We start from the raw sequence: 16,859 nt of genomic DNA, 5'->3' as shown, positions 1-16,859 counted from the left end.
TCAAATGGTAACTTGATGTTTCAACAATAAATAACAGTGTTATATAAGCCATACAAAGCGTAGGATGGGAGAGGTGAGCAGGAGCTTGCTGCCGGTACTGAAGCATTCACGGCACAGGGCTGTACGAAGCAGACCGAGACAAAGGCAGCGCAAAGCCAGCATTCTGTCATTTTCAGCACCCCCTCTGCCCCCTTCCTTGCATGTGTGCAGAACACCAAAATCCAACTGCCCTTGCACTTCAGGCACAGTAACACACACGTAATGTGTACCATGCAAACTCTAGTAATTTGTACACAAGCTTTCTTGCACACAGTTGCCTATTTAGTGCCACACACAACCACGCAAAGTCATTCATGCTCAGGCCTCTCTCATACAAATCATCACATGTGAACAAATTACAAAAGCAAACGTTAAGTTACATGAGGCAAAAGTGACAATTGTGAGCAAACAAAATACAAGAGGTTGCAAACGGTACATTACAGGAGGAAAAAGAGACAGGTGTGCAAGTTACAAAAGCGGACACAGTACATATAGAGGTATAATACTGCAATAAATGGCAGACACTCCAACACAAGAACAAACATTACGTAGGCATTGGTGGCACTTGTGCAAGTATCTAAAGCAAACAAAATGTAAGAGGTTGCAAACAGTGTGTTACCAGAAAAAAGTGACGTGTGCATGTTACAAAAGAGTAGCAAACACAGGTAGAAGGCTAATACTGCAATAAATGGCAGACACTCAAACCACAAGAACACACTGGGAAGGCATTTCCATAGTCATGAAGAGTAGAGTTTTCTATAATGGAAGGTTTTCCTTCAGATAATAGAGAGGGCGTGAATTAAATTTGGAAGTGTCTTTGAAGGATGAGAACTTTGAGGTCCGTTTTGAAGGCCTGGGGGGAGGTGGTGGTCCGGAGCTGAGGAGGAAGTGAGTTCCAGATTCTGACTGCGTTGCCTGAAAAGGATTGGGCCATCGATCTTTCCTTCTTGAAAGTGGGAGGTTCAAGCAGTAAACTTTCCGCATTACTAGAGCCTCCAGAGAGTTTCCTCCATCCCTCATTTCTCCACACAAATCCCATCAACACCCATGGTGACTAACCGTCCCTACCTTTTTAACGGACTCTTCATAAGAATGCCTTTAAACGGAGCCTGTTGGACTTGGTCCATTTCCCCCCAAAAAAATGTGTCTTTCACCCCCCTAATTTAGGATGGCTCCTCCATGGTAGAAAGTTATATAGGCCATGTGTGGTGTGAGATGGCTAGTAGATGTAATGCAATGGTGTGCACTTATTTTTCCCCATTGTAAAAATGCACCCTGGTGAAATGTCGCATTTAAAATGGATGCCATGGTTGTGCGTTGTGCCGTCTGCCTGCAGTGGGTTGGCGGTCTAGTGTTCTTTTACCATTGCAGAAATGTCACTTTTAAAATGGACGCCATTTCTGTCTGCTTGTGCCAGCTGACTGAGGTGGGTTAGCGGTCTAGTCTTTGAAGTGACAAGTTGCTCTACACTTCCCCCAGTGACAGTGAGGCTGGAACTGCCAGGCACCTTCTAGAAGCTTCCAGCCTTTCTGGTATAGCTAGAGCAGTAGAGTTGTCATGTGCAGAGACAGAGCTGGGACAGGAATGCAAGGGGACCTGTTGCCAGGGGATACCGCCACTTGGGCCTGTGTGCTGGACCCTGCACCCATCTGGAACCCCCCTACTGTCCCCAGGGCTAGGGGAAGCCCCACTGCAGGACTTTAGGCTGCTGTTCAGGAGGAGGTCCACGCTGCAGTGGGGATGGTGAAAGCCTACCACCCTGTTTTGATAACGCCCCCACTAACTGCTGACCTGGCCCAGTAGTGCCTACTGCTCTGTCCACCAGGCCCATGAGGAAGGAGGGCCCCCCTAGGTCCCTGAAGCTGCCGGGACCTTGCGCCACACAAGCGCTGCGCAGAGAAGCACCTAGAAGGGAAGGAGCATCTTGGACTGGACCCCCCAGGAGGTGAGGAGTGTTACCCTGGGGCTTGCTGCTGGGGCTGTCCGCCCCCCCCCCTTTCGCCGTGTGCCTGGAAACGCTGGCCTGCAGGAGACTGCTTGTGTCCCCAGAGCGCTGTGACCAAGACTGACCTGCTGATTGCCTGCTAAGCGCTACAATCTGGAAGCGCTGTACCTGCTAAGCACTGTGTTGCATGATCCTACAGCGCTGTATGAGGAAGATTGTGCCCTTAGGGAGTTGTGGCCGGGAGAGTGTCTGTCTGTTGTGCCCCTGTCAAGCGCTATACTGCCTGGGACTGCAAGAAGCATTGAGCCTCCAATCGCTGGGGCTTGAGAAGCTGTCTGCCCCCTAAGCGCCACAATCTTGAAGCTGTGTGTTAAGCACTGTATTGCCCTGGGAACTGCTGCTGGCCCAAGCGCTGTGAGTGCTGCTGTGTACTCTAAGCGCTGTATCCGGAGGACTAAGCCCCCAAAGCGCTGTGCCGCCTGGAAGTGCTGTGGGGCCCCGGAGAATTGTTTATTGTGGAAGCGCTGTGCCCCTTTGAAGCGCTACTGGCTCACCTGTAGCCCTGGTACCCAATCCTGAATAGCGCTGTTGCTTTTCACGGCCGCCACTCCCCGGGAGAACTGTAGTTGGGCCCTGTTTACTCTGGTTGATTTTGTGAGGCCTCCCCAAGCTAAAGGAAGGGAAAGAGGGGATTACAGGCCATACAGGTTCCGGGCCTAGTGTTTTCATGTTACCTGTTCAGGCATGATGCACACTTGCGCATAATGTTTATTGTTTGCTGAATATCCTGCTAAAGGTTTCATGCCCCCTGGTAGATGTGTTTCCTGCCCCATAATTTAGGCCTGCTCCGCCCTATGCCAGGTGTTGATGCTAGGTGCGTGAGGTTCTTTTCGCAGGGGATGCTGGTGCAAGGTATGCTGGGTCGTCATACCTAATGTGTTATGTTAAGCTTAATGCCAGCTGCCGAGGATTAATGCCTGTGTTTGCCCTGCAATATTGACCCTGTGTTTCATGCCAATGATATAATTTTTATTTCAGCTGGACACTAATGGACTTCCTTAACCCTTTTTCTTACTTCTCCCATTATTCCTTGTATATAATCCCGTTGGTATACTTTGCTCTGGCGCAAGTTGGCGCCCCAGTGTGATTACTAATATTATTGTGTTTTACCTTTGCAGGTTGGAGATAATACGAAACGTATTCTTTTACTTCCAACCCAGTGTCGTGTCTCTTTTGTGGTGTGCCTGGTGTGTCGTCTGTCGGTACTGCGTGGATGTTTCACACATGTCCTCAGGAGTTTGGCCTGCCCACTCTGCTCCATGCTCCCCCCTGTAGAATTGGTTACCCCATTTCTTACATTGTTTCATACATGAACTAAACTTAAACAGAGGAAAAGGCAATGTTATTAAACCATGGATGAGCCACACAGCTGAATTAGATTTGGCTACAGAAAATGGTAATAGTTCTAATTTTTTTATATGCAATAGAGAATATGACGCATCCTTCATGGACATGAACTGTTGTTTTTCCGTTAAATTAAACGGTAAAAACACTGACTAAATATTAATGTAGTCCCAAGGAACTTTCCCAGATTTTAGAGTTTGGAAGGTCCATGCAAACTGCGTGATGGACCACAATTGATTTTGACCATGGAACAAAACAGAAACATCATCTTGCCCAATATCCACAACAGATGAAACAATATTATCCAAGGTGTAAATCCTGGAAGAGAGTGTGTTAATGCTATTATCAAGGACAGCAAGCACTTTTTCCAAATTAGCTTGAAAGCAGCCTCAACCTGAGACAGTTTCCAAACTTCATAGTAAATAGCACCTATATATATCTTATAGATCTTCCACTCACAGGACCCTTAACAAAATCAGTTAAATCAACATTGTCGGTCAACAAAGATAAATGATGTTTAACAGACGAAAGGGTAGAATGTTTCAGCCAATTTTGACATCATTTTCCCACTGAATAGGTGGTAACTGAATGGGAAGTTTCAAAACGGGGATCCGTTCTTTCCTGTGTAAGGCCAGGGCTAAACCCAGAAAGCCATGTTGACAAGAATCAGAACTTGTTGGCCACAACAGCCAACCCTCAGGATCCAGGGACGAAATGTTAAAGGAGAAATTTGAAATTAAAGATTGTAATTCATCAAGGGACCTATCAGTATGATTTTTCCAATTAGGGTAAGCATGCAGATTAGGAATTTTAGGGGTATTAATGTGTTTTGAAGTGGCCAAACTAACACAAGTTGTTTGTGAGATCGTATTATTTAAAAACAACATGTGGCCAAGAATAAGACATGCTCGGTGTAAAGCTTCAGTGCCCTGCACTTGCCAGGGTATAGAACCCCAAACAGATTTGAGATCTATGGTGTCTTTCCATAGCTTGCAGCCACCAACAGCTAACTGATCCATAAATGACTTGGAATACAACAATTTTGAGTGAGGAAGTCTCACTTTCGAATTCGATTTGTAATTTAATTTAAAATAAAATGAACTCGGGTTAGACTGATCAAAGTCAGTAAAATATGTGAATGTATTCAAAAGGGTATTTGAGCTGCCTTCTATGGGAGTAGGACAATGTTCCCATTGGATGTAATTAACCACATTTCTAAATGTATTAGTCTTATGCAGAAAGTGATGGCCATAGTGTTGGTAACAGAAAAAGTCGGCGTAGTTTGCGGAGTCTAAATATAAATCCTCAGCATGAAAGGCAGCATAATATTTCAAATCAGAAAAGAGAGCTTCAATGGCTAGGACATTCCAATCATCAGAACAAATGTTTTGTTTCACAACATCCCCCATTGAAACACGGAGTACATTAGGAACATTAACCACCTCTGTGGGTCCATGAATTTGAAATTTTACAGCATCTCAAAATTTTACAACATCTAGCATGGGCTAGGCTGTGATGTTGAAAAAAGTCTGGTCTCTTTTCATGATGTGTGATGAGGAGTGTGGGGCCAAAGTTTCATGAATTAACCTGATTTTTGATCGTTCAGTTATATAGTGTCCAGAAAAAAGAACTGGGTAAGGTGTGCACCATCCTAAAGAACAATAATACAAATATGCAATCTGATAGTCACCATTAGGTGATATATTGGATATCAATAGGTAATACAGGACAAAAAAAATAGTCAAAATCCTTCGTAATTTAAGAGTCTTCTTTTTCTTTTTTATTCTTCAATTCATCAAACAGAAAACAGCCGACACGTGTTTCGTAAGTACTAGATGAGTACTAAAACTTTCTCAAGGCTGAAAAGAAGTATACAATAAATGTGAAAAGAGTCTGGCACAATAAGACGCCGATGTCGTATAGTTCCAGAAGAAGCTGAATAGATGATTCCCAGCTCTTAACACCATTAGTCACAAATGAACACCATATGAGGTTGCATAAAACGATGAATCTCTGAACAGAAATTATCCAGAGGATCCAAATAGTTACACGCAAGCAAAAGATGGTGTGTATTCACAATTCTTCCACAAACCGTCCGGAAGTACGTATTAGAACGAAGTATCAAAGAATAAATATTCAAGAATAAGTCATCTATTGTCGAGTCTTTTGAAATCCCAAAACAGGCGAAGTATCTGGCCACTAGAAGTATAAATGCGGGGCTCCAAACAAATCCAGGAATTCCTATCCAATACCTGAGGTCAAAAAGACGGCGTCCCATACGATAAATATCGAGCACCTATATAGTGTCCATTTACCAGACGAAAAGAAATACCATCACAAATCCAATCGACAAGAACAAAAAAATGGAGATGAGAACCAACCAGATGTAAGTCCAAGGTGGAACCAAAAAATGTCTTTTAAACCAAGTAACCAAAATAGAAAACCTCAATGGTACACTCGATGTTATAGAGTCAGAGTCAAAGGAAAAATTTGACTGGTCAGCTGGACTTGCCTACACACCAATCAAAGACACATCCGTGGGATATGTATACTCAGTATCTTCATGTGGATCGCCAGCTGGCGGATTTAATAATGGATTAGTGACTGTGGACATCTCTATAGCAAGGTTAGGCCTGTTGGTGTCAGCCGAGGCCAAAAAAGAATTTCTCAGCAGTGCTGGACAAGAGACAGCAGGAGTCATACTAAAAAGAATCGGCCACTCGTTGTAGTTTGACATTGTCAATGGAGTCGTACCTGTTTCCCTTGCGACAATGAAGTGGTGGTAAAATGACTGTTCTTGTCCCCTGCATGCCAAGGACTGGATTGGGTGCATGATACGAGGCGCTGAACTCCTTCTTGTTCTCCACCTTCTCACGGACCAGGTCACCAACTCTGGTAGCCAACTAACTACCGGAATCTACCAGAATCTGTAGAGCAGCTTCAGCTCCATATGTGGAGGGCAAGTGTTCCTTTGCAAGACTGTCTCGAGTCTCTTGTAGGTTCTGTAACACAGCAGAATGATTATTTACGTCAAAGGGTACGGCTGTCGCAGCCATGTCTAGACCATCCGGGACAAACATTTTTATGCCAAACAGCATTTTGTATGGGGTCTGCCCACCCAGAGGTCTTCTAGGAAGATTATTTAGTGCACGTAGTACCTAAAACCCTAGCAGTCAAATATTGCTTTAAGTCACAGTTCATTCGCTCCATAAAAGAATTTCCCTCAGGCCAGTATGGAGACAAAAATTTCACCTGCACCCCCAAAGACCCCATGGCTTCTTTGTACGCCTTATAGGTGAACGCTAGACCCTGATCAGAATGGAAGGTCCCACATGCAAAAATTCCCACAAAGACATGCAAATCTTTGATGACAGTTCGAACATCAGCACTCCTTTGTGGCCAAACCCAGAGAAAACGTGTGCATGAATCCACTGCAACTAAGATATACTTATATGCAGTATCAGCAGAAAAAGGTCAGCAGGGATCTAAATAAACACAACCAAGTGGTCTATTAGATATGTACAGCTGAGTTTGTGGCAGCCGTGCAGCAGTTGAAGGTTTAATCTGCTGACATACATAACAAGAAAGGACATATTCACAAGTTCATTTATACAATCCATGCCACGAGTACCTCTGCTGTAAGATAGAGACATACGCTGAAACGCTGGCATGAGCCGAGGCTATGCCTTCGTGAGCGGCTGTTATCAAGGATAGCATGCGGTCTGCGTCGGTAATAAGCCTGTCCCCAACGTTGTTAATTCTCACATAGGGAACTTTATCAGGACTTAAATGATAAGAGTATTTATAAGGGAAACCCTTAGGGTAATTATCAACGATCTCTGTAGCAGCTATAGCTGCCAAGATGTCATCATTAATCTTACTGTTGTACATTGTAACTGATGCTACTACATATGTTGCTACTGCGGTCTTTGCTGCTTCATCAGCAAGACTGTTGCCAACAGCGTGTACTCCTACACGTTGGTGACCAAGAGTATGAATTACATTTACGAGAGGCAGACGTTCTTGATTTCTGAGGCTCAAACCCATAGCATCTTGTGCTTAATTGTGCCACCTTTGGAATCACGATAGTCATTCTGCGTCCAAAAGAATACATTTTTATCGAAGGACTGAACACAGTAATAAGAGTCACTCACAATTAAAGTAGGCACACGAGGGTCAGCAAACTCCAATGCAAGCACTAGAGCACAGTTTGAGAAAGGTGTGTCAGGGCAAGCTTTGTTGTTTATAGTCTATTATGGAAAAATTCCAATCACACAATGGTTCATTTTTTTGTTTTAATAAAGGTGTTACTATATGCGTGATAGTACATAGGAGAACAGCCAACACGTGTTTCACCCCTTACATGGCCATCCGGCCTGGAACTTCCTCAGGGCGTTACGAATCAGGTTGAAGAAGTATATCTGGTCATTCTTTTCTGTGGATGAATAGGGATTCCCTGATTTTGGCGTAATGCCGGTACGAGTCGTCTCCTGCGATTGGAATTTTTCCATAATAGACTATAAAATACAAGCTTGCCCTGACACACCTTTCTCAAACTTTGCTATAATAGGGGGTTAGAGGTTTCCCCATGCCAAGGGCAAGCTTGACAAAAAAGAGGGACCATTGCTCAATAAACGTCCAGTAAGGGATTGGGACCTTTTACCCCTCATTCTCACTAACCCAAGCACTAGAGCACGTAGCTCTGCCAACTGGGCGGTACAGTCACCTAATGTCTGAGTGTGCACGACATCGGACTTGAATTCTCCATTCACCATGGTACCAGCCACGATTGCGCAGGCCACTGAATAAGAATGCTTAGATTCTATCACCGGTTGCGCCGAACCGTCAGTGTAAATGATACAATGGTAATCCTCAAGCGTGCACTTGGACAGAGGAGCAGGATGAACAAACTCCTACTGTAAGAACTCCAGAGTTTACAATGAGGGGTCAAAGATAAATGTGACATCCGGAGATGTCAACAAAGTTGCTCATTGTATCCAATTAGGATATGAAACTTTAGAATTTGGTACACTGGCTTTCATCACTGCTTTAAATGCAGGATAAGGTGTAACAACCAACCTGTGTTTTCCTTGTGACAGTGCTCTCTCTTTTAGAATTGCCATCTGTACAGCTGTCAAGACTTTCTCGACAGAAGAAAATCGCTTTTCAGCCGAAGTGTACAAGTGTGACTTGTAAGCGATAGGCAGTGTGTCTCCTTCATTAAACATCAAGTACGTGAAACCCACGGCACTAGGCACAATTCTTATTACCAGGTTAGTGTGGTTATCATGAGTCAATAAGTACTTAGATTCAAGAAGATCAGACTGCAAAAATTGCAGAATAGCTGAATGTTCAGGCAGCCAGCATGACTTGGTAAAAGTTGGTTGTATCAAAGCATAAAGAGGTTTGATACGCTGGGCATAATCGGGAATATAAGTACGCCCAAAATTAAAAAATTCCAGCAAGGATTGTAGTTTTTTCAGAGTTGTAGGAGACCATAAACATGCGCATTTCTCCAGGAAGTGAAGACCTCTACCATCATTGTTGAGCCCAGGAACAACACTGTGAACTCCGCAATGTCTGACTTTGCAAAGATGAATTTATAACCGAAGTCCACAAGCATAACTATGATGCGGTCAATGCGACACAGATGCGGCCATAATTCGTCGTACATTAGATAAATATCATCAATGTACAAGTACGCATCAGGATCAATGCCATCTAAGAAAGAGACGACACGTGCGGCGAAGACACCTGGGCTGTTTTTATAGCCCATGGCCAATCTTTTAAATTGTTTTTGTTTGCCGCCACAAGTGAACGCTGTCCATTGACTACTAACGGAGGACAGGTTATGACTAAAAAAGCCATTTGAAATGTCTCGTGTGAACTTAAATCTTTTTCGCATCAGACTGTTAACGAGAGCTGAACTGTGGGTGTTCTGAGCCAAACGATACCGTGAGAGGCCAGGACATCAGAAACCAACAGGTACATATTTTAGATCGTTTAGTGCAATACCAGAAAGAATAGAGGTTTCAAGCTAGATAATTAAAACTTTATTATTTTTCTGCATTTTACACAGAAAAGTGACAAAGCCCTGATGACTGTCTGGGAACTGGTTTCCTCGGACTAGAAACGCGTCAGCACATCTGAGGGAGCAATCAATATCACTAAGCGTTTGAACTAGCTCTGGCTGGTTGTAAAAGCCATCCTTATTTTAGGACGTGCTCCTTCTTTTTGACTTTGTCTCTTCATTCTTTATGAATTGGCTGCCAGGAGTGCTAAATTCGAAATCATGGCACTGACCAACGGAAAACATCCCAGCAACTCAAGACTCCTGCAACATACAGATGCTTTCGTGGAACATCGCTGGGGCAAAAAAATGGTTGGAGAATGGTGCTTACCCAAAAAAATGGGAAACGTACGACATAATAGCTCTGCAAGAAACTTGGGTACTAGAAGCTCTCCCCTTGGCAAATTACATCCACTATACTGTCCCAGCCACCAAAACTAAAACCTTTGGTCACCCTAAAGGGGGCCTGGCAGTCTACATTTCGGCAGAGTTAAAAATCGAGAGTGAACAAATGGTAACAGAAGGACCAAACATTCAAATGATCAAATTGACATTGGGGCCTGCTAGTAGAACAAAAACCGTCCTCTTGATGAATACATACGCACACCCTACGCCCAGAAAAAAACTGGCACACAACAAAGAACTAATCACTATCATCACAAATATCGGAAGTACCTTCCCCATGTGGGACTTGATACTCACTGGGGACTTTAATTCAAACTTAATTCATACTCCGGATGAGGACGAATTTCTAGCATCTGACAATATAATTTGGTCTGTTCCACACCAATACCAGCCAACGAGACCAAATGTCGACCACGCAGGCCAAGGGTTCATAAATGCTCTAGAGTTTCTCGGGCTAAGAGTGATGAATGGTCGGACTCCTGACGATCCCCCCCCCCCAAGTTTACATTCCATGGGGGAAAAACAAGATCAAGACTGGACTATACAGCAATCTCAGTATCACTGGTACCATACCTTTCCCATTTTTTGATAGAATTTACAACCAAGAGCGACCACTCATATCAGCTGATTCATTTTAGGCTACAAACCAGTAAACATCTGTTAAATGCAACAGTAGTAGGCAACATACACACAGTTGACTTGAAACGTCTAAAATGGTCACACGATTCAATTGAAAACCTTCAGTCAAAAATAAAAGAAAAGTTATCTACAAGTAAAGCCGGGGCTCAGAATAAAATACAAGCGTGGGAAAACTTCACAGCGGATCTCACAACATTAATGTCGCCTGGACAAAAAAAGATAATCAATCTCAGCCAAACAAATGCCCAGGGAAAAACATCAACAGCACGGCTGTGAACTTTGAAACGTAACCTTAAAAAATCAATAAGGATGTTAAAAAGAACAACCCCTGATACAGCTGCATGGGTTAGGGCAAGGCAGCTCAGGAAAAGCTATAAAAAGATCTCTGGGACAAGAAAAGAAAGAGCAATGACAAATTCTGGGCAGAACTCCTCTTTAGCTCAAAGAAAACCAACTCAAAACAGTTTTGGATAATTATAAACAATTTGAACCGGCCAGCAAAAGCTATATCCTCAAATATACAAGAATCGGAGTGGGCGGAATTTTTAACCATGAGGTTTTCAGAAACAATCTATCAAGAAAGAAGTAAAAGAAACTCCTACGATTCAGTAGAGAGAAATGGCAAACTCAAAGGGGCCATAGAAATTACCAGCCCAGAAGAAGCATTTACTCCACAAAAAAAGACCAGATAAATGTCGAAATAAACCCAATAGAGGGAAACGCCTCTCTGACACCACCTACAACTACATGTCCCCTTCAAGTGAAGGAGTCACACGCATAATCAAGAAAGGCAGAAACGAAGGTGAGCCAGGCCCCAACGGCATCCCGCAAGCAATTTTTAAACACAACATCTCGTTTTGGGGTAATTACCTCTCTAATCTATACCATGAAATAGAGAATATAAATACAATACCAGAGAATTGGAAAGGTTCGATCTTGACTCCAATATTTAAAGGAGGTGACAGAGCAAATCCAGCTCATTTTAGGTCGATAGCCCTGCTGGACATAGAGGCGAAATACTATGCTACCCCGGTGCTAGAAGATCTCAAGGCATGGTCTGACAACCTTAACCTCATCCTGGCTAACCAAACGGGTTTCAGGCAAGGCTTAGGGACGACGACGAATATCTTAGGTCTATCACTAATTGCGAACAAGTGCAAGCAGAGGAAATTACATCTCTACCTCTGCTTTGTAGACCTAAAAGCAGCCAAGCTGCGAGCCTGGGACATCCCTGACAGGGTATTAAAAGGCATATTGCTTTTATTTTATTCAAATACCTGGCTAAGGATCAAGATAGTTGATGGGTCCAGGCTATCGAGGAAGCTGCTTGACCACCAGAGGCTTAAAACAAGGGTGCGTCCTGGCCCCACACCTTTTCAATCTGTTTCTATCAGACCTCTCTCACAGGCTGGACAGTATTAACTCCCATCCACCAAAGCTTGGTGAATTGAGGCTTTCGCATCTTTCATATGCGGCCGACGTGGTGTTAATGAGACAAACAAAGATCGGTCTACAAAGATGCCTTAACGAAATGTCATCTTATATTTCAGAAAATAAACTTGAAATAAACACATCCAAAACTAAAACTATGGTGATTGGTAGCAAAAAGCAAAGAAAACAGACAATTTGGCTTAATGGAACCCAGCTAGAGGAGGTAAAAAATACAAATACCTAGGCCTCTACATTGACAACTCTAAAAATGTCACCGAGCAAAAAAGTATATATCTCAGAGAACAAGTGCCTTAACTTTTGTCTTCAGTTTACTGGCTAAAAAGCTGAAGGGTCCCTCCTATAAACCCTTGCTCGCTGTAATGAAGGCAAAAATCCTGCCAACTCCATCATATGCCAGCGCTGCCTTCCATGGCGAGGACGGAGAGCTCATAAACAAACTAATAGCTTCCATCTACAAAAAAGTATTCCACATACAAAGGTCGGCCTCTCCAACGCAGACCCGCCTTGAAGTTGGTCTAATAAATGAAGAAATAGGAAGAATGTATGCGACTGTGACAACCTGGTATCGCCTGAAACTAAATGCAGCCACATCAAAAATCAACGAAGTTCTTTGGTGTGAATTAAATGAGGATAAACCTTCTCTTTTTAATCAATACCTCCCCAAAACACTCTCCACTACATGCACAATGGATTTATGGAACAAAAATTTGCCGTGCCAATCTTTCAAGCAAGCTGTAAAGAAGGCGTCAAAAAGCCATTCGCCTCTATTGGATGAAAACATTTTTAGATCAAGGTCGCATGCCTGGATGGTGTTAAACCACTATAAGTCCCTTGCACCGGCGCATACCTGAGAAAAACATTTTCAATTAATGTAAAAATGCAACTTATGATACTACGTTTTGGAATCTTGCCATCCTTGGCTGACCAGCCCGCGTGGTTGCATACAGGCCCCAAAACATGCCGGCTGTGCAACTTCTACAAAGAAGATCTTATCCACGTAATCTGCACATGCAAGAAACTACAGGAGGATCGAGCGCTCCTTTTAAAAACATGCTTCAATAAGAGGGGCATTAGATCTTGCAGAGCTGCAATAACGGCGTGCCTAAACCCCTCTGATCCCCCATTGAATGGCAGACTGATTACATTTCTCAAAGTGTTTACAAAGCTGTGCTAAAAGGGGTCTGAAGCATGCCCAAGTGAGGGCTAACTCACGGAACAGACTTTTTTCTTATTCTACTAACAATGGTCATTTTAGAGACCCTATGTAGAGATGAAGTGACTACATTTAAATTCTTGTCTTATTAACCTTTGTACAATCCTGTTTTTTATCCGTTTTTTGGTTCTTGTTTTAAAATTGTTATGGTTTTAATTAACTAAACAATAAACATTACATTATTTGACATTATTTATTTGTTTTATGAATTCAGATTAACTTTATTGAAAATTTCAATTGTTTGTGTTTGTATAGTGAAATTTTTTTTGAATGTATGATAATTGTGTAAATGAATTGTAAATATTTTGTTTGTAAATAGTTAGATGTTGGAATTTAAATGTATTGAATGTACAGTTTTTTCCTTTTTTGCGAAAATTTCAAAAGAAGAATGATTTTTTTTTCGAAATAGACAGGTATAAATAAAAATACCGGGTCAAACTCAATACGTTTGTGTTTCTCCTATGATCTGAAATACGTTTTTGGAAATTAATTGGGTGTAGACATATTCTTGTGTTTTCTAGTTTATTACGATCCAGTCTACCCCATACCCTACATGGACCTAACTCCTTTGTTTCACAAAGATAATCCAAAACCAGGCAGTACGACCCATCAGGTTTGCTAACAGTGAAATGAGGATTATTCATGGGTGACACACGTCTCAATCACACCTTGATATTCTAATTGTTCAAGGATTTCCGCAACGGGGGCTTTAGCCACTCGCCGCATGGGATAGCGGGGTGGTGGCTGTGCCATAAACCGCAATGGAATCTCGTGTCTGGGAGAAAGTTTAGCCCACCTGACTTGAGTATGGTACAATGCAGTTGCAAGCACCAGAGCACACTCTTCTGCAAAGTTCTGCGAACTGCTCCTTGGGCACGGTGTGCGGAAAGCTGGGGAGGGAGACCTCCTCCCCTCTTGGAGCGGCCAAAATGAAAAGCGGGGGCCAGTCTGACTCAGCTAACAGAATGTCATATGTAGAGGTCAGATGTTCCAAAAAAATCCCTTTTATTACACGTTGGATATCACCTTCTATTAAAAGAACTATATCATATAGTCTGTCAGGGGGAGCCACCCTACTGTCAGCAGTTTCCATTGTGATAAAAGTGTCAGTTGCTGTCGCCTTCAGATATGGACGCAGTGCTTGCGCACTATTGTAACCTCCGCTGTGCTGTCGAGCAGCGTTAATGCCCATGTCAGGATCCGAAGCTGTGTTCTCACTATCCGTGGCATAAATTACGGCAAACGCAGCAACTTTCTTTTTCTGAAAATGAGGGCGTTAACTTGGCAAGTCTTCCTGCTTGTCTTTACCATCAGATGGGCGGGGCTGCTCACGTGCTTGTGGGGCACCCCGACCCCTGCCGTGTTCTCCTCCACCAGCTTGCGTGCGATGTTTCCTGTGAAGAACGAGGAGTACGTTGCTCAGGAACCTGAAATCTATCAGGAGACCTCATTCTTGCGTGGTCGGACAAATCATGGATATGGTGTGAACCCGCCTAAGACTGGCCAAGTGGCCCCAGGAATTGGCAAGGGACCTAACCAAAATGGAGTTATGGTGTGGGGGAGGGTGCCATACAACCAAACACGATGCTGCCATGCCGAAATCGGAATCTCTTGTGTCCTATATAGAGTATTGTTCACCGGAATCGTAGTGTGAGTGTATGTATGAAACGTATCCTCATCCGCATTTATTGCAGGAAACGTGACCCAAGAGAAGAAAAGCTCAAAGGGGAACGCCGAATCAGCACTCACCCCAAAGATAACAGACATACCATCGTCTGGTACTCCAAACTGCGTCAGATGACGCCAGAGCGCTGCCCAGCTATGCTGAGCTATGTCAATATCACCCATGAGGACATAGAGAATAAAAACTATTTCTATAAATTGCAGTACAACAAAGGCTAGTAATTCAAAATGTGAACCTTTTCATAAATCTCATGCTTGAATTAACCTATAACACATTCGTATAGGTAGGTTAATCCGTCACGCCTGTTAACCGGAAAAGGTGTTGAGGGTATTGTGGACAGATACGAGCACTAATCAAGACTTTGGGCATAATGTTGCGGAAATTCTGCTCATGCACAGAACTATGCGCAGGAAACCAGGACCTCAGTGTATTGTGGTGTACCAAAAATCCACCTCAGTGCCCAGAACCCCTATCCGACTAGCAACAGTGTCTCATTCATTCTCCGTACTACAGCGAAGCTACCAATGAACACGCGACTTTGGGACCTCTCAGGAATAGTGGGAATCAAGAAAACTCTTTTGTTTTTATTCTCATTCATAAATGTCCACAACGTGTGCAATCAGAGACACGGTATAGTTTAAAATGTTTATTTCAACTACGTGCTCTAAGATGCAGTATCTTTGCTAACATAAGTAAAAAGATGCATAAAATCAATACAATCAACATTGTTACAATTCCATAAAATACAAAGGGAGAAATCATATTATAATGATAGTGGAACCAGGTCTATAGCGCCTTGTGTACCACCCTCCCCTTGCTAGGAGCTAGGTATTATAATAATACAAGATCTCTAGGTTAAAACCGGGAACCCCATACCTCCAAAGTCAGGTGAAGTGAATCACATCCCAGATCAGCACAGCTCTTTCTCGATTGAAAGGTTTTTTCCAAGTGCTAGTCTCATGCATGCAGTGCAATATTAAAAGCACCCGAGTTTCAGAAATGAGAAGCTGTGTTCGTGTTGTGTCTAGAGCGTGGGCCGATCAACCTGCATCAACAGCATACATTGTTATTTTAACCTTGAACACTTTGTGCAGACTTGAGGTCGCAGTGTGAGTCTAGAGATATGAAAAACAGACCGTTCTCATGTGAAGGAAAATCAAGCAGTTTGTCTTTATAAAAACAGAGACATGTAGTGTCATGTACAAAAGCAGCAAAATGGCGTTTTCGCAACTAACTCACTTATGCTAATATAGCAATGTGTGCAGGCAGAATCATATTCATCCCTAAACTTTTACAGGTAGCAGGAACAGGAACACTTGGATGTTTTTCTTTGTAACTCTTCATCGCCAAATAAAAACCACTAGTGTTTCTTTTCTGTTATTCCACATTGAGCTAGTCTCCCAGTGGATTTCCTGTTATATCGCGTTGTTTTTTTCTATGTGTACCGAAGTGAACAATCACTGGGAACAGACACTTTCAATATTCTACAAATCTTTGGTTTTCTTCATTTCTTCTAGTCGACTCTTCATTCCTCTGGTATTTGCATATCCCACATAATTATATAGTTGTTCCTATAATTCCTTCATCTCACAATAACTGCACTGTTCTGCTACTGTCTATGTCCTCAGGTGAGTCAATATTATTGTCAATGTTCTTAAGTTCTTTTTGAATTCACTGCATCTCTAGGATTATTTCTAAGTGAGTTAAATGAAGGTGTGTGTTTGCTGAGGCTATTTAGGATCAGAAATTGATAAAAGCTCGTCACACCTTTAGTGCAATTGTAAGGTTTACCCCAGGTGTTTTCGCAATTGACAAAATCACTTCTGACATTCATTGCAATGCTCATTTTTACTCTGTGTGTGTTAGTTGATGTATCCGTAGGTTTAATAACTTACAGAAGATATTCACACATTCACTGCACCTGAAAGGATTTTTCTCTGTGAGCATTAACGGATGAATCCTTAATGCGAAATATTTCCTGAAGGTACTTCTACACTCACTACAGTTG

This window comes from Lissotriton helveticus, assembly GCF_964261635.1.
Source record: "Lissotriton helveticus chromosome 1_1 unlocalized genomic scaffold, aLisHel1.1 SUPER_1_unloc_52, whole genome shotgun sequence".
Lineage (NCBI taxonomy): Eukaryota > Metazoa > Chordata > Amphibia > Caudata > Salamandridae > Lissotriton > Lissotriton helveticus.
This window is presented reverse-complemented; position numbering follows the sequence as displayed.